Source organism: Prinia subflava, chromosome 2 (genome assembly GCF_021018805.1).
Source record: "Prinia subflava isolate CZ2003 ecotype Zambia chromosome 2, Cam_Psub_1.2, whole genome shotgun sequence".
Taxonomy (NCBI): Eukaryota; Metazoa; Chordata; class Aves; order Passeriformes; family Cisticolidae; genus Prinia; species Prinia subflava.
The window spans coordinates 108,051,417-108,075,895 of NC_086248.1; the positions used below are offsets into that span (position 1 = coordinate 108,051,417).

Below are 24,479 nucleotides of genomic sequence, written 5' to 3' on the forward strand. Positions count from 1 at the left end.
TTCTGTCACGTTGACTTCCCTGTGTCCACGCACAGGACTGAGCTGCGAGGGCTCACCCGTGCCTCTACACCCACCTGAGAACTCAGCTGCAGATGTTGTAGCTCCTACTGGCAGTGAGGGGCAACCTCCTCCTCCCCTTTGCTGGTGAAGCTTTCAGGGAGTGCAGCTGTTCCATCCCTGGGCACAGCACCGGTGCTGCCTTTGCCCTTCCTCCTCAGCCCTGTGGAACACCTTTCCCCTGCACCAAATGCTCACATGCCTGCTCTTTGTGTGAAACACCTACCTACAGCCTCCCTGTGTCCAGGGAAAGCCTCAGGGGTTTTTGTCTTGCCAAGTTCTTTGGCTGCTTCTATTGACCTCTGACTAAGTGGCATGAAAGGCCAGGTTGGACAGGGCTCTGAGCAGCCTGATCTAGCAGGAGAAATCCCTGTATGGCAGGGGGCGTGAACCTGTCATCTTTGAGGTCTCTCCCAACACAAACCAGCCTTTGATTCTAAATTGTTGGGAAATAGGATTGGATGGTACAGCTGGCTTTCAGAGGCACCACCTCATCCAAGGTGCCCTTTGATTTGGTGGAAAATGTTGCTGTGCCCACATGTACATACAATGAATATGTACCTGTACATGGAGGTAAATTACCCTTGTTAGGTCAAGGCTATAGAAGCCCTCAATATTTGGTAGGAGTAGTACCACTCACTGATAAAATCTTTCAAAATAGGGCTGGAAATAAAAATGTAGAGCAGAGATTAGGTTCTGAGTGTCCTTCAGCTCTGTGAGCTGCTCTGAACAAGATGCATCTGAGTAAAAAGTATTTCTTTGGGAAAGAAGAAAAGAGCTTGGTGTGTATATATTGTTTTTTAAAAATACATAGAGGTAGAAGGATATACAAAAGTGGGTTTAAAGCTTTCCTATTAATCAACTAAAGCCCTAATAAAACAACTGTGCAAGTAATTGTTCTTCTGCACATCCAACAGTGTTGAGCTTCTTTTGATGTTTACCTCAATTTCTTCTTCACCTTTTATTTGAGTCTGCAATTAACACTTGTAATGAAAAAGGAGATGACGTGCTGCTGAGAAATTCTGGTGTTAATTAAAATTATTAACAATTGGAGAAAAATAAGCATGGAAAAGGAGGTAATAAATAAAAAGGATTGTGTATTATTTTATAGTTAAGGTAGAGTAAAGCACAGAGACTGTGTTTCTAAAGAGCTCCCTTGAAAATGAATTATGAACCTTGGCCAAAAGAAGCTACAGTGAAATTCCCTCTTTTTAGAAGGATTGTCATGCCCCATGCTCTCTTCAACAGCATTTAGTTTTGCCAAGTCCGTTGTATGGGGCTGAATTTCATTTCTGAATGAATTACCCTAATCTACAGAAGAACAATAGGGAAAATGAGCTCTGGCAACAATAGAGAAGGAATGGGAGCGTGATTCATCTTTGCAGAGTGAGAATTTGGGATTGGGTGGAAGTCCTATTCAGAGAGGAATAATGCAAAAGGGCCCAGGGTTTCTTGTGAGAGCAGCTCACCCACCCAGCTGTGTCACTGTGCTTGCTGAGAACGCCACAGTGACAGTGGGCCCACAGGTGGCATCCTCTGGAGCCCTGGGAGCACCTGGGGCCACCGCTGTGCTCACAGCCTCAGGCACTGAGATCCTTCCACCAAACAGGTGTTTGACACCCAAATATGCCCTTGGATGCCAGCCCAAATCTGTTTTGGAGCTTAGTGCTGGCCTCCCAGCATCACGGAGGTACTTCCAGAAATTTCAGCCATACTGGGTAAAATTAATTTGGAGGTGCTTTCCAGGAATGTGCTTGGAAAAGATGTTGTGAACGATGCTGGAGAAGGGAGCAGCAGCAGGGACGTGGGTGAACATGGGAAGTGGCCAGCTCTGCCAGGTCCCTTTGCGTCCCACAGAGCACTCTTGGCCATCCAGGCAAGTAGGTGCTGCCTGCTTGGTGGTGTTTGCAGCTGGTTCATCCTTTGCACACGGGCTAAAAAGCTGAGAAACACCCAGATCCAGTCCAGCATCTTGGGATATTACAAGGAACTGCTCTGGAGCAGTATTTCTATATTGAATTTCTTATCAAAGTTATTACATTTGCAGTATTAGAGAGTATGACTAATTACTTTCCCTCCAGAGAAGATATTACTCAAGAAGGACCATTAGTTTCCTGCTCAGTGCTGATGCTCAATCATGGAATGGGAGAAAGATATTTTGTGGTTTCAAATTTCCTCCATGGCTTTCAGGATGTTACCTGCCATTAGACTTTGCATGGGAAATTCCACTTTAAAAAATCCCATAGAGAAAGTGTCCTCAAGCTGAATAATGCTAGCACTCAGAAGAGGCTGTCAAGAACTCCAGGAGGTGTTCCAGGTCTCTGGTTTTAAGTGAGCTCTGCAGATTGGAACCAGTCCCACTGGTGATGGAAACCGCGGTTTCCTTGGGAAAGCCCAAGGAAGGCTCTGGTGGCTGTGCTGAAGCCCCTCAAGGGCTGGAGATTGTTACCAGCCTTGTAACTCAGGTCTCTCAGTGAGCAGGAGAGACAAGCCTGATGCAAGGTGTAAAAGGGAGTACAGGTGAGCTGGCCCTGATTAGTAACAGCTGTGTTAATTACCTATACAGCCTCACTCTGATGAGTCACAGCTGTATCCAATAAAGATCAGGGTGATAAAGGGGAGTGGTCAGCTGTGAGGGGAATCGTGAGGGAGGAGGAACCCTGAGGAAGAGGGAACAGGAGGATCATGAAGAAGGAACCTGAGGAGAGAAATCACTGCTGTGAGGTCCGTGTGGGTGTGAGGTCAGAGCCTGTTGTTGGAACCTGCAGTCACAGTGTAGCTGGGTAAAAGCTGCAGTCAGAGGCTGCAAGGGAAACCTGCAGCAGGAGCTGCTGCAGCCAGAGTCAGGGAATGGTTGGGGTCAGGATGGCTGAGCTGTGAAGAGGAAAAAACCAGGACCCTTTCATGCTGTGATAAACAAGAAGCCTGTGTCTTGGCTTATTTCTACCCTTTAACAAGAGGGCTGCTCCAACAGCAAGCCATCTGACCCAAAATTAAATGGAAAATTTATCAGAGAAATGAATCCCACAGATCTGTGACTTTATGGGGGTTTTCTTCTTCCTTTTTCTCAGCTGCTGGGTTGGTTTCTACTTTATGTGCCTACTTTATATTTCTTTTATGTTGGCCCTTTAACCACCTTCTTTTAGCGGTTCTTTATGACAGATTTTAAGCTTGTTTTCTGTTGAAGTAACCAATTTCATTCTTGTGGTGTCATAGCATCTTTCACTGAGGAATTAGATGTGACTGTTGAGAATTAAAACTCTAAATATCCTTCCCTTGAGACCTATAACTTGGAATGGAGTGAATCGTTACTCAGCTGAAAAATTTCTCTTCAGGGAGAGTTCAGGTAAGGACAAGAAAAATCCCCTGAACTCGAATATTTCTCACATCAGTAACTAAATTAATCACCTAATCTTGCCAGATCTTGCTGATGAAGGAAGACATTACTGAAGGACTGAGAAACTCATAATCCATAATATCTTAATCCTCACAGTTTGTAAGAGAAGGAGAAAGTTACTGCTTTTTCCTTTTAACTTCCCAGAGCCTCAGTGATGTGGTTTGGGCCTCTTAGAAATCTTAGAGATTTAAATGGAGGATCATTTAAGCTTAAGGTCAAGGTCATTCCCGCTGCTCCATTCTTCTTTGTGAGATAAGACATTTGAAGCTGAAGTACTACCTACCAAGTATGGATGTGGAAAAAGAAAAAAGAGGGAAAAGAAAATGACATTTTAGAGCTGAGTAATTGCAGAGGAGGAGAGAAGAAACCAGGAAAATGCAGACTTTGTTGCTGGATTTTTGTTCCCTACTCTCAAGAGCCAACAGCCCCCTCAGGACCTCCTGGTTCTGGTGCACAATGTGTGGATTAGAAGAAGGTTCCAGCCTCGTTGTTTTGGGGCAGGATGCAGGGTAGGATGATTTCCCTGTGCAAATGCAACCCCAGGCTGGCTCTGCTGGGGCCTCCCTGGGTCACTCTGGGTGTGAAATGCAGTATTTTGCATCTGTAACTGCTTGCAAGTCCCTGATGTGCTTTGTGTACACGCTGGTTTAACCCAACACAAATACAGAGTGATGTGGGGGGAGCTGTCAGCTGCAAAGGAAGGGGGGATTCAGGGGGTTGGTGGCACTGGTGACAGCCAAGCTGAAAAGCAAATCTGCCCTCTCCTCTGCCCTGACATACAAACCTTTCTGAACCCTGCCTCCAGAGGATGACTTTTGCTTCATCACAGGCAGAAGCAAGAAGGCTTCAAAAAATGAGCAAATGGAAAGGGGAAATGCCTGTCAAGCTTGTGCATTATTAGGGATGAACTAGAAGATGCTCCGTAGGAAAACCACCTCAGAGAATAGAGTTTGTGTGGGTTCAGCTAAGGGTGTGGGGAAGCTTGGGAGCCCAGACAGACTCAGTAAAACATAGTAATTGTAATTAGGGATTTTCACAGATTAAGCTGTCCTGTATTTGTAAAACAGGAGATTTTCCTATCTTGTACGACAGTCAAACAATTCTAAGTTCACATTGCTGAAGACACTGATCAATTTTATTCATCCAAAGAGCTCGCAGAAATTTATTTATGGGCTTTGGTCCTGGCTGACATCCTTCCAGGGAAGCTGCTTTCAGTTGCCAAGGGGCCCTAGCCTGGTCCTGTGGTAACTCTAATGTGCTAAAAGTGTTCCTGGGAGGGCTCTGGATGTCACATCTGTCCTCTTAGGGCCCAGGGGAGTTTGTTACAGCAGCAAACTGTCTCCCAAGAGGTCCCAAAATGGGAGAAGGAGTCCAGCAGGGAAGGAAGACCCTAATTCTGCAGGCTAGCCATTGTCACCCTAGGGAGCAGAGAGGGAGGGGCAGCAGGTGAGAGACACCCTGTGGGGCTTGGTGTCCCCTAAACAGTGTCTTTATGGCAGGTCACTGTGCTGGAAGAGTGTCCCCCTGGGCTGTGGCACACAGCCCCCAAGGAATCCGATGGCAGGAGCAATGGTTGAATGAGCCCTGGGTTAAGAGTTGCATGTGTACAGACTGCAGTGCATTCAGACCCTGAGAAACAGCCACTGCAGCCTTGACAGATTTTATATCTACTCAGATTCAAGGACCAGGTCAGGTCATCCTTGATCAGTTTTGATTGAAGTATTATTCAAGTAAAAATTGCTTTTCATGGGTCAGGAGATACTCTTCAGAATCCAGCTCCCTGCTTGAAATGTGAGTGTCTGATTTATTTATAAGTGTCCTGGAAACTCAAGAGGTTGTGACAGAGCTAAGGGGAGAGCCCCTCAGCTGCCCTGTACCCTTGCAAAACCATCATAGACAGTATTGATAATTGGCTCAAGGGAGCTGTACATTAGCAAAATGTAACATCAGCTCAGGTTTCATCATGTCATGCCATTAAAAAAAATTAGGAAGTTACTTGGATCAAAAGGAAAATTTTTAAAAAATGGTAGCAGACAGCCATTCAGACACAAGCCACCTGGAAGGGAGAGAACATAACACAGGTATTGGTTGCTTTAAATCCCCAGAACAGCTTCACTTTTCTATTTCTGCAGTTGTTGTCTCTGCACTTTGCTCTTTTTGGAATAGCAATTACAGCATGTCTAGTAAGAATTCATGACAGCTTAGGACCTCACTTTAAAGGTAGTTGGGTGTTTTTTTTTTAAATTGAGGAGGCAAGAAAAAGACATTAATACAACTTCAGATCTCTGCCAACTCCCAGAAGAGATCCAAGCTATTAATATAGACACGTGTGCAAGACACGATACACTGGTCTGGATCTGTTGTTTTCAGAAGGGCTTGCAGTGATGCCTGTAGCTGTCTAACACTCTCCATCCCTTAGCATTTATCTTAGCAAGCCTACTGCTCCAGCAGAAATTTCAATTCCAAATGTCTGCTTCAGGCTGTTGGGTCATCTTGGAGGAGTAAGGGGGTGGAGAAGGGCTCGGCAGGGATAGTCTGGTGGCTCACAACAACCAAGATCCCCGCTGGTGAGGGTGTACTGAAGTCAGACCCTGGCAGTGGTCCTGGTGGGCAGTGCTGGTGTTTCTGCAGGGTGAGGTATCCAGAGACAGTCCTGTGCCATCCCCAGCCCGGCTTGGCTGAGGCACACACCTCTGAGACAGATGCTAGACACGAGCATCAGCTGGCAGACAAACCCCAGGCACCTCTCCTCTGCTCTGGGCTTGCTTTTGAGTGCAGACACGGTGCATGAGCAGCCTGCATAACCCCTTTGCCCGTGTGACAGGAGATCTCCCTGCTTAGCCTTGTCCCCAGGCCGATGCACTGCCCAAGGAGAGTCAGCGCTGTGGCAGGAGGCACCAGATGCGATGAAACCCCTGACATGAACATTTTGTCTCCTATCTGGAGCCCAAAAGTTGAGTATTCTGTTGAAAAATGCCTGGGAGTTAGAAGGGCAGTCAAAGCTGGGAGCAGGGGAGGGAGGGTGAGGTTTGCATCTTGCCACAGGAATATTGCATTATTTGCTCATCTCAGATCTATGGTTGTTTTGTGCTGCTCGCTTGACTGAACTTCTGAGTAGGAAAATGCTAAAACTTACAATGAAGCTAAAGGGGGTTTAATTGCTTTTTGTTTCCCCTTCTTTATGTAATTTCAAGGCTGGACTGTTTTAACAAGCCCTGGAAGCTCTGAGCCCTTATTCTCAGCTTTATTTTTACAATTTGAAGTCACACGTGTGAAAAATCAGATGCTTTCTATGTATTGAGAGATACAACTGTAGATCTCAGGAAGAGACTAGTGGTTCCCTAAACACAAGTTTTTGGGATTCTGAACAGACTGGAATCCTGCAGAAGGGGCCAGGCTAGTTTTAGTTATTGGTACAGGCATTTCTTCCATCAGAGGAGCTGAAAGTTGTTGAACTATGAGCTGGCTGAGTGTACCCTCCGACTTCAAGGTTGAGATGTAATTTCACATAGCCCGTGAAATGTGGTCCCTGCAGAGCAGAGCACAGAGCAGCCCTGCAGGAGGGCTTGTGGTACAGAACAAGCAAAGGCTGTGTTCATATCCGCTGGAAAAAATCCAGGTGAATCTGCAGGAACAGACCAGGCAAAATAAATCCCTTTTCTGGCTCCGTCTCAGCAGAATTACATCAGTGTTTCATAAGCTGACAGAATTCCTATTTGACCAGGGCACTGAGTCCCAGATCTCAGTGTTTGCCATATCTTGCTGCTAATTGAGCAGCCCCTACTCCAGACCAACACTGCAGAGCCTGGAAAGTCTTGGGAGCCTCTGAAAATAGCCTCGACAATTAGGAAAGTAGCAATGCTTAATTAAATTGCCTGTGTGTTTAAAACCGGTAGGGAACCAAAGCCAAGATAATCCCCTTCCCCAGAAAAGCAGCTTTGGGTGGGATTCCTCATTTCTACGAGCCAACTTAATTTTCACATTACTCACAACAGATTGTTTTAGGAAAGGAGTCTTCCCCTACCATTTATCCATCTTTCTCATCACTTCGTTTTCTCTCTAGCATTCCTGACTTTTCCTCCTGTGTCTTCCATGAGGGAGTTTTTCCACCCTGTTTTCTGGCAGTGGTGCTGATTTCTGAAAATACCTCTTATCTCCATAACCTCAGATATCCTGGGATATGTCTCCCCATCCTTTTGAGAAGCTGCTTATGCAATTACAGACAGCAGAGTCGCTATTTCAGTGTGTGCCCCACAACCTGCACTCACATTCCACCAGCACCCCCCTACTGCAGCCTGACCCACAGCTCAGCAGGGCTATCTGCAATGCCTAAACACATAGCTTTGCCAAGCCAAATTTTCCAGCTGCCCTGTGAGGGATGCAGGACTCACAGGAACCTTCCCTTGAGAGGTGGGTGTCTTCTTTGCTGATAGCAGATTTTCCAGAGCAGAAACTTAGTGAGACAACTTTGACCTGAAACTGTCAGTGAAAGATCCAGTGTAACTTCTATTGGATATGTTATCAGGAACAGCAGTAATTTATTAAGGCAAGAGCCTACATTCCATGAAGGGAAGAGAAAATTAGCTAGAGCTCTGTGAGATAAAAATTCACTCTTCTCTTCCAAGAAGGCAGGTGCAATGACTTCATGGGGGATCACTTTTTGCCTTCCCAAACCTCTGCAGCTCCCCAGCTGGTGAGCAGGCTTACAAGAAAAGGGAGATGGGGAAGAGGGGGGATATTGTCATTTCTTGTAATTACCATCTGCAGTTGTGGCATTTTACTATTATCCTGGATGTTATCCCACAGAGTGTAGCAGGGCTTTTATTTTTGTTTGTTTGAATGTTTTCTTTTTCTCCATTCTTTTAAAGATGCTGGTGACTTGGGTACGGGGGAAGGGGTACCTGGACAGGCTCATACTTTCTGACCCCACGGGTGCATTTCAGCATAGAAATGGCTGCAAGGACTGCCCCTTTTCCACATGTTTTCATTTGGAGAGGATGTGAATTTCTCAGTGGTTTTTCCTTTGTCTGACATTGGGGAATCACCCGTGATCTTTGTGCCTCTCCATCACATGGTGTCTATTACTTGATCTCCATGTGTCTCGTGAATATTTTAGGCAGTAGAGAGCAGGGAAGCATTGTAAAATTTCCAGGTACCTCCCAGGATCAAAGTTTTCCTCTTTCCTATGTGCTTCTGGAGTGGATCTTGCCCCTGCCTGGAGGAGTGCTGGATGTGCACTTGCCCTTTCTCAACAGGCAGAGCTTTCACATCTCAGGTGGCAAAAAAAGCACATTTCTCTTATCTGTATCTCAGCCAGGCTGCTTGTCACACAGCCCAGGATCCTCATGAACCCCAGGCAGCTACAAATCCCATTTTTGATTGTCAGGAAGACACAGCAAAGCTCTCCTGTGAGATGGTTTCAGAGTCAGCCCTGTCCTTCCCTGTAAAACAGCTGGAAAATCAAGGAACTGCTGCTGCAGGGAGGGAGGGACTCCCAGACCCACCTGCCTGCACCCAGACCGTGTAAAACCAGCAGTGAAGGAGGGCTGGAGCTGGCTCACACTGGCACATCAGCACAGCTTCACTGTGTCAGAAGAGGCTCACAGCTCCTGTCCTTCAAAGCAGAAATTCATCCAATCTCCTCGTTCCATTTAAAGGGAGAGAATTGTGCAAACAAGAGGCAGGGTGCCCCTTTATTTCCCCCTCTATCACTGAAGTAGCAATTACAGTTCTCTTCAAACTGCCAAGAGCCTGCACTGAGAGGAGCCCAGGCATAAACAGAGCTGTGCAGAGGGGGAAACAACGTGAAAGGGAAAGATCTACAGGTCATGTTTGCCTTCAAATGGGAGCAGCTGTAGTGCCTGTTGACTGTGCCAAATGTGATGGATGTGAGCACAGAGCCATTTTTGAGTAATATTGGTTCCTGAATGTAAGCATTTGTATATTGCTGGGCTCTTCTTGAAAGTTTATTTTAGTGGATACACCAGTAACGTGTTTCAAACACATCTCCTCCTCTGTTAACCAGAGGACAAACATTTTAAGGGAACGTGACCAGCTTCTCATTCTTTCTTTCGTGGGAATTGCTATTTCCCACACACACAGAGTACTTTGTAGTCATGTAGAAACTCTTTTTCTTGCTATTTTGAGAACCTGATGAGGTGCAGGAAGGGAAATTCTTTGCCCCCAACTGAAAAGATACTAATCAGGTTCCATGAGTGGCACAAAGCATCAGGTGAGAGAACTGAGGGACTCAAAGGGAAGGGCAGTACAGACAGTAAAGTGCCTGTGCATCATGAGGACAAAACTTAGGACTGTAAACAAAGCCAGTCTTGCATGCTGAAGACCAAGACTCCTGCACACAGAGAATACAGCAGCAACTCGGTGCTATCATCTGCTTCACACAGTTTTATTTGACAAAAAGCTGGGATTTTGTGAACAGGCATGTGCTCTTTGCTGTTGAACGTGTCAGCACACTGCTCATCCCCATGGCAGATGACAGACCCCTCTGGGGCTGCTGGAGTTTGTTGGTTTGCCTCCTAAATGCCGTGGAAACAAAATCCAGCAGTCCACAGGATGTTCAAAGTTGTGGTCTATGAACTACAAATAAGTGTTCAAGGTCTGCTGGATTTGATTTATGGCTTATAAATGTGATTCTGCTGACCTAAATACTACTTATTTGCAGCCTGCCTTCTATGAGAATGGTTAGAAATAGGAAGCCAAGTTTGCTCCTGCTTTTTTGAGAGAGTCAGCTAAAAGGGACACACACTGTTCTGTAGTTAAGAGAAGCCCTTTTCCTCCTGCCTCCCTAATGCTTGGAGAAAAGGCAGGGAAAACCAGTGTCCCAGGAGAATCACCCATTGCTCAGCCCCTTCCTGCCTCAGGGGTAGGAGAGAGTAGGGCAGCTGCAAACTGGCCCCTCTGTGGGACCCTGCCTGTGACTGACTGTGAAGGAACACCCCCAAAACCTGTGCCCCACTTTTAACCACAGCTACACTAAATAAATATTTAAATAGCTCAGTCCTGCACCACTGTAGTCAAACCCTGAGACTGATTTGGGCAAACCAGTGGGATTTGAGACTTCTGTTAAAAGAAGGGTGCTTATCTGTTCTCAGTGCCTTTCAAGTGCTGGTGTCTGAAAGGTCTGAGGAGGATTTTGTATTTATTGCTTTATTGCTGAATCAGGCTGTTGGAAATTAACCTCCCACCTGCAGAGCCGTGGCTTTCGCAGGCTCCTAAGCAAGCTGGATTCCTCTGCACAGTGAAGGTGCTGCTCTTCCCTAGGCCACGACTTTTATTGAGCTCAAATTCATTTCAGGAAGGTCTGAATCAATTACCATTACTTCAGAAGAAATAAGCACAGGCTTATTTCAAAAGGATTTTAGCTTTTTAAAAAACCAACATAGCAAAGAAGTGGTTTGCTGGTTAATCTGTCTGTGTGAGCTGGGGGTTATGCCTAAGAGCCTCATTACAATTTTCCCCACTCTCTGTTTAAATTTGCAAGGAGGATCCCATTTAGCACCATCCAAATGGCAGTGCCCTTCAGCTGGACAGGAACTGGGAAATGCCAGAGCTGCACAGAGTGGGCAGTGCCAGCCCAGGCAGGTAAAATGCAGCATGTCTGCACAGGCGATACAAAGGGGAAAGGGATCTGTGAAGGAGGTCTGTATATAAAAGTTGCTGATGCATAGCTAATGCTTTGTTTGGGGAAATGTGGGGCTGGCAGGCTCTGCTGTGCTCTCCTCGGGTGATCTGCCTGCAGGCAGTGAAGCAGAAATGTGTTTGGCCAGGAACAGAAGGCTGTGTATGCAGGCAAAACCACCGAGTGTCCAAAAAAATGCTTCATGTAATAGGGTCTGCTGACTGAATACACAGTCAGATATTGTTAAAAGCAAAATTACTAAAGTGGGGAACTGAATACACCTTTTTTTTTTTTCCTGGGTGCAGCACAATGAGTGAAAATATAGCTAATGAGTGCCCTTTCTGTCATTATTGGTGGTGTCCTTCCTTTTATGTGTGGATGAGATCTCTGTATTTCACCCTAACAACTCTGCAGGGCATTGATCTGCTGCTCTTAAGCCAGTCCTTACTACAATTAAGTCTCCACAGCAAATCTATGTGCTGCAAGTACCAAACACTGAGGAGCTTTTAGCTGACCCAGCCTATCAAACTGTAGTATTCACCTATTTGAGAAGAGAGAATCAGGAAATGGCAAAGGAAAAGGTGTCTGTAAGCAGAAGAGAAATAGCAAAACAAGGAGGAATTGTGTAATGGTCATAATGGGGTACCTACACCCTTACCCAGGTTATTGTTTGCCAACAATTCCCTCATCCCCTGTACTCACCAGGCTTCTCTGTTAATAGGCTCTGATTTCTCATGAGCCACTGCCACCTAATTACATCCAGGAATGGGACTTACATCCCACTCTTCTCATCTGTGTTTTCTTACTTAGCTGCCATTACTGCTGCCTTCTGTGGTTTCCCCTGTACGTTCAATAAAGAGCTCCAAAACCTTCACCAGGGCTGTGAAAATGAGCAGGCACTGGAAATTACGTATTTCAGCAGCTGCCTCTCTTGTGGATCCACTCCTAAATGTACCCATGGACAATCTTTCCTATTAAATATATAGAAAACCTTAGCCAAACAGAGCCTTCAGCCTAATGCAAGGGAAACTGCAGGACTGCTGTCATGAGGAAAAGAAAAGGCAAGACAAGGTCCCCTTGAGAAACAGAATCAATGATATTTATACTGACCAATATCTCGTGTGAATTGTCAGCAGTGGAAATCTGTCCTCAATCAGGGCTCTGGTGGTATGTGGGCAAATCTTTCCTGGGTCATCACTACTGGAAGGAGAGCACGTGCCAGATGCAGGCATGTGGGAAAAGATAATACACAGATAAAAATACAGCAGCCTCTTGGTTAGAAGCTCAAGTTGTGCTGTCACCTAAAATTACAATAATATAAAATTTATGTCAGAAAAAGTCACGCTGTCAAAATAAAAACCTAGAGGGTTTATTGTTTCTGTTGAAATTTCACTCTGAGGAAATGGAAGAAAAGGAATTCTTTTTTTTTCTTGTTACCATCACAATGTGTTACTTTAGCTAAGAACAAAGATATTTTTAACATTTGTTTGATGGAAAATTTCAGTTGGGCCGTGCTGTGGCAACGTCCCAGTGGTGTGTGTGGAAATGTTGGAGGTGGCCCTACCCTGGGGCACACATACAAAGAGAACAACGGTGCCAGTGAAGCAGCCTTTCCTTCACACCTGTATTTAGTGTTTATCACAGTGGAGGTCATGGCAGCCTGGCCCATTTTGAGTGATTATTTTGTTACTATCTGGGTTAAACTGAAATAGGACGCGGCTCACTCCGAGGAAACCTCCCTATGGAGATACCTAGCGCAGTAATGAGATGAGAACTCCAGCTAATTGTGGTGTTTTGCTTCCAGAGCATGTGTAGGCAGGTCTCACTCTTAAGAAGTATTTCTACATGTTAAAAAAAGCAAACAACATTTAGGGATTGATCCTTCTTCCATAGAAACTAGGATCTGTTTTGTAATGGGTTTAAATTTGGAAAGATGAGTTAGAGAACAATTCTTTGCTGGTTTTAGAGAGGAAACAGATGACCTTAGAGGATCTTTAAGTCTCTGATTTTTATGTACAGTTATTGCCTATGTCTGTGTCTCTTCTGTTGCGGGTTGCAGCTCTTTCTGTAATATCCTTCTATAAGCTCATACGAACATGCTCCATTTGCAGTGGTAATGAACTAATTAGGAAAATAAAATCAGCCAGCTTTCTTTTAAAAGAAATCAATTTAATTTAAATTTTTAAAGTATACTACCACTCTCCAGATATTGAAATTGCACTCTTTTGTGTTCTTAATACGTTTCAACTGGATCAAGTAGCAGCAACAAAATATTCCATTTCCATGGAAATCAGTGTAGTTTTCTTTGCCTCTAATCAGGCCACTTTGCTGAAAGCTAAACTGTTTATTTTTAACCTCTCAGAAGATGAAAGCTTGGCATGCCTTTTTGTGTCAGGAGTGTAGCTGTTCTTCTCTGCTTCATTAGATCTTTTGGCTTCAGCCTCACCTGCGGCTGAGAGCTGGGCAGTGGGACAGATGTGCAGGAGATGCTGATGCCTCTGCCCTCCTTCATTTGTACTAAACCAGAAGTTATTACAGCAAATTGTCTTGGGTGGGTTTGTTTTTTGGAGAAACCCAGTTGCTGTAACCAAGCTGATATTTATTTGCATTGATTGAAGAGCACAGCAGAACCCATCAATGCATGTGTGTTGTGAGGGGGGCAGCTCGGTGTTTGGATGTAAAGATGTTTTTTCAGTTTAGAGATACTTACATTTAGGGTTGCCACCTCCTCTGTGCAGACTCAGCACTGCACCAAGGCACTTTTGGGGTGACTAATGTGGGAAGGAGCTAATGCAGAAAACAGAATTCAGGTGGGGAAAGGAGCCCTCAGGTGAGAGGAATATCCAGAGGGAAGTGACTGGCAGGTGATGGCAGAAATAGGGTGTAGGGCAAGGGGAGCAGGAGGGATGGAAAGTTAACAGGAATTTCCCGTGTCCATCCCATTCCTGTCTATGCTCCCCACCAAGGTCTCCTCCTTGCTACAGGTGTGTTATCTCAGTGCCTGAGAACAGGGCTGCCATATGTTGGGGAGGTAGCTCTGCTATTTCAGGCTTCTTGGCAGCATTCTGAGGTTGGTGGTGTTTGCCACCTTCTCCAGGCTGAGCCCGTGGTCTTCCCTGCCAACAAACCATACTCTGTGGATCTCACCAAGATCATGTGTATTGATCTGGTAAGACTGATTTATTGGTTTGGGTTGTTTTCTTTTTCTTTCTTGACCTCAATAGAGTTTAACTTATTGATATATCTGTTTGGCCTTGATTTTGTTGAAGGTTGTGTACCTGAGCACAGTTTAAGATCAGCTTTTGCTTTCTTTGTCTCCTGTTCTCGTTGGTCTGACAGCACCAAAGCCATGGCAGGGATGGGGGACAACACGGGGTCTGAATCCCTAAGGGCAGGAACAGATAATCAGCTCATCAAGACAAAGGCCTGTGCAGATCCCCCTAATTACCCTCTGGCTTGCACAGCAGAGATGCAGAGATGTTATTTACCTCTGCTGATGGCACACAGGAGGCAACAATCTCCTGCTCCCTCTTTAATAGCTCGATGCTTCTGCACTAACAGCAACCAGCAGTAAAATTGTCTCCTTGCCAGTAAGGTCAGTAGCTGCAGCTCCCAATTCACAGGGCAAAGTGTGCAGGACAATACCATTTTTGTGAGGTCACTTTTCACCCTGGAAGTGGCATTGAACTGCCTGCCTGGGGTCTTTGCCAGGTAGGGAGGGAGAGAGGCTCTCCCATGATGCCAAAAATGTACTCCAGCCTTTTCATCAAGTATTTGAGTAAGGCCAGAGTGGAACTGGGGAGACAGCAGGAGGATAATCAGAATGACCTGATATGAAATAATCTCCTCTGCTTTACTTAGGGGTTTTTTGTTAGCATTCAGATAAGGCTTTAATTAAGGTTTTCATTTGTTACCTATTGATCTTTGATATTTACCCATGGTCCCTTTTTTTTTGATTGATTTGATCTTGCTGGATAGGAATTAAATACACAATTAGTCTTAAGTTAGCTGAAACTGAATAGTTCAGTTAATGAATGATTTGCTGACAATACTAATTGCTCAGGTGGCTGATAGACTCCAGGAACCACCACAAGACAAACTGATATGATATAACAGGTGTCTGAAACTGGCAGATGGTTAGGGAGAAGAAGCAGATAAGCAGGTTCAGGGAATTCCAGAAAAAGTTAACCTTTTTCCTTTCTGGGCCACGCAGGCCTCGCCTGGGGCATCATTGCTAGGAAAAATGAGGCCATTGTAAGATTTGTTGGCTCAGTGCAGCATTTGTTTAGTGCCAGGCACAGAAGGGAGGGGTGTGAGCATGTGCAGCCTGCAGTGTTTAGTTGCCTCTGAGCCAGGGCTCTGGTGCCCACGTGGGGAAGCACTTCCCCAGATCTGTTTAGGGGTGTGTTTCCCCACACAGGACACAGGGAGGATGCAGCAGGGCTGCAGCACACGGCTGTGTGCGCAAGGAAAGGGCCAGGGGAGCACAACTCTGCTTCTCATGTCATCCCTGCACAAAGCATCTCCTGGGAACATCATTCCTGGTGACTCCATCCTGTGCAGCAACAGCAAAACAAGCACCTACGTGCCTGCCAGAAGGTGCAAGTCAGCCAGGACCAGGAAGAAAAAGGGGTGAGGGGATGTATGTGTGTGAGAAGGAGACAAAAGTCTCAGTTGTTTCAATCCCGGCAATTTCTCTTTAAAAAAAAAAAATCACAATTTCTATTCTCTTTTTCATGCCTGTTTTCTCTAGAGAGAGTTATCTTTTCTTTACCAGTTTTCCTCCTTCACAGGCCCATTTTTTTTTTCTGTTTGGCACTGCAAGAAGAGGAACAAAAAAAGTATGTCAGAGGAAATGGAGGAGAAATGGACAACCTGAAAATACATTTAATTTCTTCATCACTACCTAAAAAGCAAAAAATGGTTTTAAAGTAACTTTTATGATATAGAAGTCATTCAAAGGAATTTTTTTAAAATGCCTACCAGGTCAAGCAATTGTTTCTGTGTCTGTCATGCAAGTGAATGAGTAACAATGAGATGGTAAAAACTGCCTGACTTCATAATTAAAAAAAACCACACGTTTTTGCTTTTGTATAGCTTCTTGCATTCTCACTATGATGCTGAACACCAGCTTTATTGCTGCCTTGTGCGCTTTGGGTTCAAGACACGAAGTGTGTTGCTAGATTAGAGAGGATTAGATTGGCTAGGGCTCTGAGCAGCCTGGTCTGGTGGAAGGTGGTGTCCCTGCCCCTGGCAGAGAGGTTGGAACAAGATGAGCTTTAAGCTCCCTTCCAACCTAACAAATTCTGTCATTCTGTGATTAAAGCATTTGGCCCTGAACACTGAGCCAGGGAGCAGCAGGGGCTGCCTAACCCCACGAGGGCACAGCACCTGTTGATGGAGGCAGCCAGACCATCACCCAGCACCCCTGCCCTACAAGGAAAAAACCAGAAAAAGCCTGGGATTTAATGTAGTTTGAGTTTGTTTGTTTGTTTTCTCCACAAGACTGGTGAGGATGGAGGAAGGGAGCAGGTGGGGATGCCAGGGGTGAGCATCATCTGCCACAGGATGGAGAAGTTGGGACCATGCCTAAAGGGAAAGTGAAGCTCAGCCAGGAGGGCTTCTGAGGATACCTTTCTGCTAATGGGAAGGCATGTCATTCCAATAGTGAGAAAGGATCTGGTTCAAGGGCTGAAATGAAAAGCTGTGTATTGCTGAAAATGCAGCGTCTCAATTTTCCTGCGACGTGCAGGATTCATTCCTGGGCCTTGCAGTTCATGAGATAATGGACTGTGTAACTGTTCCTCATCGCTGTGACTAACGGCCCCTTTTTGGCACACATCCTGGAACTCAAAGCACTGTAATTTTTATTTCTGGATATCACAACTAATTATTCTATTACAACTTGCTGTAACGTTACAACTAACATTATTCATCTGGGCCCCGGTTATCCTTTCCCTTTTATAAATCCTACTTCTGCACAGATTAAATTTTGAGGCTATTAACACTTTGATTACGGTCTAGTCATATTAAATTATCCCTTGGTAGTAAGGTTGTCCTGTCAACCACTATGATACCCACAATTAATTGGAAAGATAACTGGTGGTTTGATGCAAAAGCTGAGCAGGGTAGCAACCCCCAGGGAGTCTGGTGCAGGCTCAGGTGGGCCCTCCCTCCTTCCTTGCAATGAGGCTGGAGACAAAATGGAGTTAGGCTATAAATGGGAACAGGATTTAGGCTTGTAACAAAGGTGGGTGGCTGCATGCTGAGGCATAATTAGTTTTTAAAGTCCTCCTGGGTGACACTGGAGAGAGAAATATGAAAAATAGGGAACTGAGTTACTGCCTTGTGCTTAAAACTAGGTCCCCATCCTTACGTGTTCAAAGGGCCTTGGGGAAACATCACAGCTCCAGGGGACAAAAACGATAGTGTTAGAGACTTCAGCCCTGGTGTGCAGGCCCACTGCCCACCCATGTGAGGGGCCTTTCAGGATGCTGTTTACCAGGGTATTTCAGGGTCCCTGAGGGGGTGTGTGCCAAGAGACTCCTATTGCCAGCAGAAGGACTTTGGGGTAGTTTCCAAACGTACATCATCCCTGGATTGAACAGCCCCAGGGGAGCAGCTCCATGGATAATTGCCTTTTTGGCAGCTGTTACCAATGGCTGGGAGCTGCCGTGGAAGGGCTGCTCACCCCAGGCCTGCCTTGTTTATCTCCCCACACTGGGATAGACAATGAGCTACGATTTTCCTTTCCATAATTATTGATAGAGTGGCTGGTAAATGCTTCCTTGCCTTCTCACCAGACTCAAAGGTTAGCTTGTTAACGAGGAGGTTTTCAGATACTCACCACCCGCGTTCCCTTCGGGGGCGAGCGGGGTGTCTTTTAATGGTTGTTTGATGCTGTTCACATGGGCAGGCAGCACGATAACAAGGCAAATGATTGTCTGCTTTGCTGATCAGAGCCCGTAATAACCGCTCGCTTGGTGCTGTGCATTCAATTCTGACAAACCAAAAGGCATTTACCGTTTGGGCTGATGCTATTTTTTACCCCTGACACACACCAGTTGGGCACGGGGTTGTTGCGTCTAATTGCAAATGATCTTTGATGATTTTTTTTTCCCTCCCATCTCCAGAGGCATAACTTTTGGAGTGCCAGCAGCAGGCAGTACAATTTCAAAACATTTGGGAATGCCAATTAGGGCTGATTTATGTGATGATTGAGCTGCCTGAGAGCTCGGTGCCCACCAGAATGCACTGTGGCCTTAGACAAAGGGAATTTTCTTGCCTGCCCACATCTGATGAAGATGGATACTTGCATGATGATGGCTTCTTTTCTCTGTAGTTGAACACCTCGGTTCAGTTGTTTGCACCTGTAAAAAGTAGTGTGTCCATGCTTGCATGGAGGCTGGTTTGTCTATACCAATTTATGTTACTGCACATAGAATACAAAAAGAAATTACAAGTAGCTCTAGAAGAAGAAACTGTTTTTCGCTAATATCTAATAGTAAACCTAAGTTTATAATAAATGTTGTAAATACAGGTTTATAGGTAAATAGTAAACTCAAATCTCTGCTGAATTAATGGTTAGTTCCACTAAGCCAACCGGGCAAAGTTGTTTTGTGATGTGGGTGTGGTTTTCACTTGGTGCTCCTTGCGTTTTTACTATTTGAGCACAGGTGGAATTTTATTTGACGTAGGACTTAAGGTTGTGTTTCCAACACTAAATATTACTGTATTTTGGAGCTAGGCTCTGCTGTTCTGCCCTGGCATCTCCCAGCCCTCGAGCAAGGCAGGAATGCTCTGCCGACCTCTCCAAATTGCGCAGTCCTTGCAGGTGGCTGGAGGGTTCTGCAGCAGATGTGGGGTTTTCCCTCTGCTCCCCTTCCTGCATGGTAGGCCTGGAGCTCACCAGCTCATCAGCTTCTTCCCTCCTACTCGTGTTAGTTGTTACTGTTTCCAGAAATATTCCTGAATCCGGGTTAACTGGGAGCTGTTTCCCTCTCCTGCGTAGCAAGCCTTTGCTCTCAGAGCCCAGGAGAGCCACTGGCCACACTGCACAAATCCAGGAGCGGCCGTGGTCCCGAGGGGCTCGGCCTGATGTATGTGAAGCTCACACATTCTATAAATAAGCAGAGTGCATATTTTAGGGCTCAGAAGTAGGAGGACAATGTCAGAAGACATTTACTGCTTGCTTGAGGAGCAGTCAGTTGAGATGAAAGCTTTGTGGCCAGACTTTCCCAAAGAGCTCGCTCGCAGGATTGAGGTCGGCTCTCATTTAGCCACTAAAATTAGCAGTGGAGCTTCTAGGCCAGCTGACTCTTTTAGGTGCTAAACAGCTTTGACAGCCTGGCCAGAGACATCCCAGAAAGTGCTGCTGAATGCTAAAAAAAAACCACCAATTTAAAAAATCTATTGGTTATGGAGTTTCTCCAAATGGAGTAGACCTCTTCTGGAAACCCATCCCTCACAGTGCCTGCTAAGGTTTTGAAAATCTGTGTCTGCTTTGCACACAGGTAGGAGACATTTGGAGATATGTGCAGGCAGGGAGACACAGATCTGTAATGCACACCTACAGCTCTTGGGCTGGTTGAGCTGTGATCAAGCTGCTGAGCACTCAAGTGATGCAAGACTGGGTGAAAGTAGTCAGTAGAACACACTCCAGCCATAAAACAAGCAGTGTCCCCTGCTTCTCCCCAGGAATGACGGGGGTGGCATTAAAAAAAAAAAAACAAAACCCACAATGAACCCAAACAAGTAGAAAAAACAGAATAGCAAACTTCTTCCTTCTTGTTCCTGTTTTTGGTGTTGTCATTTGTCTTCTGGTTTTAGCTTTGAAAGCTTGAGGTTTCCCCCACTGTGAATTGGGTGAGATGTATTTTTAGAAAACAATAAGGATCTCATGAGGGTCTAGTAAAGAAAAGACTAATTGGGGAAGGACAAGAACCAAATGGTACTGTTTCACTTATTATGAAAATTACCCATGAATAGGAAGAGGAAACAGCTGGAATTAATATTGTCTCACTTGCATTTTGATTCTTTGAAGTTAAACAGATCAAGAAATATTTGCTAAGAAATGAGAAATTGAAATACTATTTTTTGAGTTTTTCATGCAAAACTCTTTAATCCATTTTGGGAAATATCCATAAAATGTTTTTCCATATGTCCTGCAGAAAGCTGGTCCTTTAGAAAATACCTAAATTCTCTTTCTGTACCTGTGCCAGATACTTTAGGCTTAATGTAGAAATCACAAAATCTGTTAATACAAAGGGCAGCAAATGAAGCAGGACTTGGGGTAGAAAGGCCCCTGGAAGGCTATTGACTAAATCTGCAGGTTCATTAATCACCTATGGATAGGAGTTTTCTTCTTCCCATGAGCTAGAAGATATATTTTTAATTAAGATAAATGAAGAGAAGGTGGTTCTACAACTCATTTTATGACAGTAATGGAAAGTTAGAAGTTTATTTCAAGTGTATACCCACCATCTGTGGGGAGCTGGAGCAGAACTGAGTGATAAGGCCATAACCTTTGATCATTGCTCAAAATGAAACCTCATTGAACAACCTCTCTGGGTCAAATTCAGCCCTTGGATATGAAGGTATTTCTTATTAAAGACGTGCATCTGAGAGCTAAACACAGCTACAGGAGTCCAGGCCAAACAAATCTGATCAGGGTATGAAAGTGAATTTTCACTGGTTATATGTAGGGAGTGGTATTGGATCAGTGAATGAAGTCCTGCAGCGCTCTGATAAAAATTATCTTTATGGAAACTATTAAATTTGGTTTAGCCATCTTGGGTCATTTTATTGTTATTATATCTCTGTCAGTGATCACCCAGAACAAAGTTTTCAGACTTTCCAGGAAATTAACTGAAGATCAGTTACTGTGCTGTCTTCCAAATTTATAGCTCTGCAGCTGACTACAGACCCAGACATACAGCCATAAATAATCTCTTGTGTCTTCCAGCCCATCAAATTGAAATCTGCTTCCTTGGGAAGAGGCAAAATGAAACTGGTGCATTACAAACAAATTTATTAAAAGGTGTGCTCAATCTTTCGTGAAGCATGAGGAATCATCAGTGCTTAGTAGGGAATGAGATTTTTTTTCCTTTTTATTTTATGAGTATGAATGTATCTGAGAAACTCAATAAGAGGAGCAGTGTAGAATAAGTTTACCTTCTGAAAGTCAAAAGCAAAGGCCAGACCTGGAGCTGATTAATGGCTGCATAATATATCAGTTCAGAACCAAGGAGCTGTGGGTAGAGGCTAAGTTATTTGTAAGGTAATTTAGCTTGACCTTAATGAAGGCTGAGTTCCCAAGACCATGGCAAAGTCTATCAATCTCTCTGGCTCTGGAAGCACTTGGGGAGTTTTCTTACTGTATCATCATAAGTGCATTTGTTGTTTGTGAAATATTACAGCAGAAAAGGTTTCTTTTAAAATTCTTTTTAAAAGGTAAGACTATAGCAGCAGTGGTGGTGCCTCTGGGGTAACAAATTCCTATTAGAAGGGGGAAAACTGCAACAGCAGGATGCAGTGGTGAATTCCCTAGTTGCAGAAAATCCTTTCAGTCTGCAGTAGGAATGATTGAGTTTCTCCCTTGGCATAAACTTTTTGTTTAGCAGATCCCCTTGTGTCAGGCCTTTCTTGCAGCAGATAAGGGCAGGTGCTGTGGTGGGGTGAGAGAAAGCTTCTGCTTTCTATAGACAGAAGGTATCTGAGGATGGTGACTCACCTGAAGGGTTTTGCTTGCACACACTCAGACCAAAGCAGGCATGTTTTGCTAACTGGTGGCCACCACAGAGTAGCACATTTCCAGCCTTCACCAACACAGCTTGGTACCTTCAGAAGTCCTTCAGCTGCCCAGAGTCTGGAATTTGATGAGTTGTCCCTGACCCTCCTGTCAGCTCCTGTTTGCACACCTGGTTCATCCCACAAATTATTTGTTCAAGAAGGGCTGAGGGGGTCTGGTAGAGTGTCTAAGATACTGCAAAAGCTTCCAGTGGTTTCAGTGGCTTCTGGGTGAAATTTGTAAATAGTCTTCACTACTGTGCTCCAGCAAAAATGTTGTCTTTTTTAATAAGGAGAATTATCTGCGTTCTTTCACAGTAGCTCTGCCTGTTTACCCTGTTGCTTTAGTTACCTTGTTTTCTTACCAATATTTAGTTTGTTCATATTTCCATTAAATTCCTCCAGGAATGGTCTTTTGGGGCTAGTTTTCAGTTTGCTCTTATATTCCTTTCTCACCCAGCAAATCCAGCTGCTGTATTTTTTTCCCAGTGCATTATTCAGCCTTGTGCTCTTTCCCAGGTTTTCTTCTTCTTTCTCCCCCTTCCTCCTCCTTCCATGCAGTGGAGTGTTCTGTGCTGTGCCTTATTTTTGTTCTTTCTGCTTCCCTCATTTCCTCGTGATATCTCCCTGGAAAGAAAATAAGCAGAGAAGGAGCCACGGAAGGAGGCAGTACAGCCATACTTACAAAAACAGGAAGGCAAAGATATGGGGTGATGGATGGTAGTTCAACATAACGCCTGAGCTCTCCTCACCTATTTTGTTGCTTTATGCTAAGCAGAACTGCCACACTCTCTCAATTTTAAAGACGGATGAAAGGGTTCAAACAGCAAAACCAGCCAGTTCCATCTTTTATGCTTCCAAAGCAAGGTTTCAAAATGTAGCTCAAAGCTGTCTCTGGATGGTGCAGGCTGAACGTGGCAGCAGTGGTGAGCTCCTGGGCTTTCCCACAAGGGTACCAGAGGAATTTTGGGGCTCCTGTCCCAGAAACAGCTGGCAGGTGAACAAGACTCAAAGTCAGGATTTGCATTCACTCATTTACTTCAATGAGTGTAATTCTGTTACAAGGTTTTATGTTTTCTAACAATGTTGTTTTGAATTTTCTTTTAATAGTAGTGTCATTACTTACTCTGGAAGTGTATTTCAGTTGTTTAGACACCTCAGTATTCCAGGGAGATCTCTCTTTTCAGAAGGAAATTAATTCAGTGTTTAACTCATAGGGGTATCTTCTGCAACCTGTTTGTAATGGGCAAAGCAAAGATAAATTCAGTACAGTGCAAATCATAAGAATAATGTCCAGTGTCTTTCCTCCTCCTTTCTTGTGGCAGACCTGCCAGGCAGCATTACAGAGAGCTCTCTGGTGGGAAAAGGAGATGCAGAAAGTGCTGCCATCAGTCTTTGCCTGCACTTAGCTAAACCCGTTGACATTCACGGACTGTAATGGCAGGAAAGCTTTCTGAAGCCATTTGACTGGAGAAATTTGAGTTATCGTCATTGTCGTTATCTCAGTCTGACAGGGAAAATGATTTGTCGGTCAAAACGTCTCGTAAACACAGACATTTGGCTCAATTTAATCAGAGGCGGCTCCTCGCGCGGAATGCGGGCGGCTCGTCCCCGAGGGAAAGGGGGATGGAAGAGCAGGGAATTCACTGATTCCTGCACCACCATCCTGGCTGCTCTGGGTCAGCAGGGAATGCATCAGAAGGAAAGCTGACTGCCTGGGAAGAGGGAGGCTCTCCCAGGCCTCGGGAGCAGCTTCCCATTCTGGCTCAGTGCACCCATCCAGGCACAGGGCTGAGCCGGACCGAGGTTTGTGTGCCGGGGTCACCGGAGACCTGCCGGGAAGAGGGAAAAGCCAGATATCCCTCTGAGGCCTAGGGAAGGCTGACCTGGAACAGAGACTAGACAGCTAAGAGAATAAAGTAGATATATATTAAAAGGCCTTTAAAAATACCCCTTGGGCAGTACAAGAGCCTGGCCAGGGCTACACCCAAGGTGGACTCAAAATGGTCACAAAATGGATGACTGGTCACAAGACATCACACTTTTATAAGTTTTGGTCCATTTGCATATTGGGGTTAATTGTCCAATATACAGCTGCAGATTATGAAGTCCCATCCTTCTTGTTTTCTCTCTTCAGCCCACCCTTGTTTGTGCTTTTGGGACTGAAAACTTGCAACCGCTGTCCTTGGTGTCCAGAAGGAAAAGGATTTGTATTGTCTCCCTACTCTGTGAAGAGAGCTTACAACACTTAATATGAGGCTCAGCACTGCACCCCCAGGCAGCACAGTGTCCGGAAAAACATGAAAGCTAAAACTTAAGGCATCACCTTAATGCCTGAATGGCACTGGTGAGGGATGGGGCTGGCCCAGTGCCAGCTGTCTGCACCCAGGATCTCCTCCCGCACGCGTTTGTGGGCCTGAGCAGATCTCCTTGTGCTAATGGCCTCATTAAGATCAAGCCTGTGTACACTGCAAATCTACACAAAGAGAAATTAAAGCCCAGATTAGATTAGGGGCTGAAGGCTGGGAGCGTACAGCTGTTTGCCAAATTGCACTCTGAATTCCACTTCTGCGTAGACTTTTACTGATAGCAATTTGA

General features: G+C 45.0%; 1 long non-coding RNA gene across 1 annotated transcript in view; it reads left to right on the forward strand.

The window, feature by feature from the left end:
• LOC134547493 (uncharacterized) overlaps window positions 1–24,479 on the forward strand; it is a 74,677-nt gene that overhangs the window by 45,162 nt on the left and 5,036 nt on the right. The window lies entirely within an intron of this gene.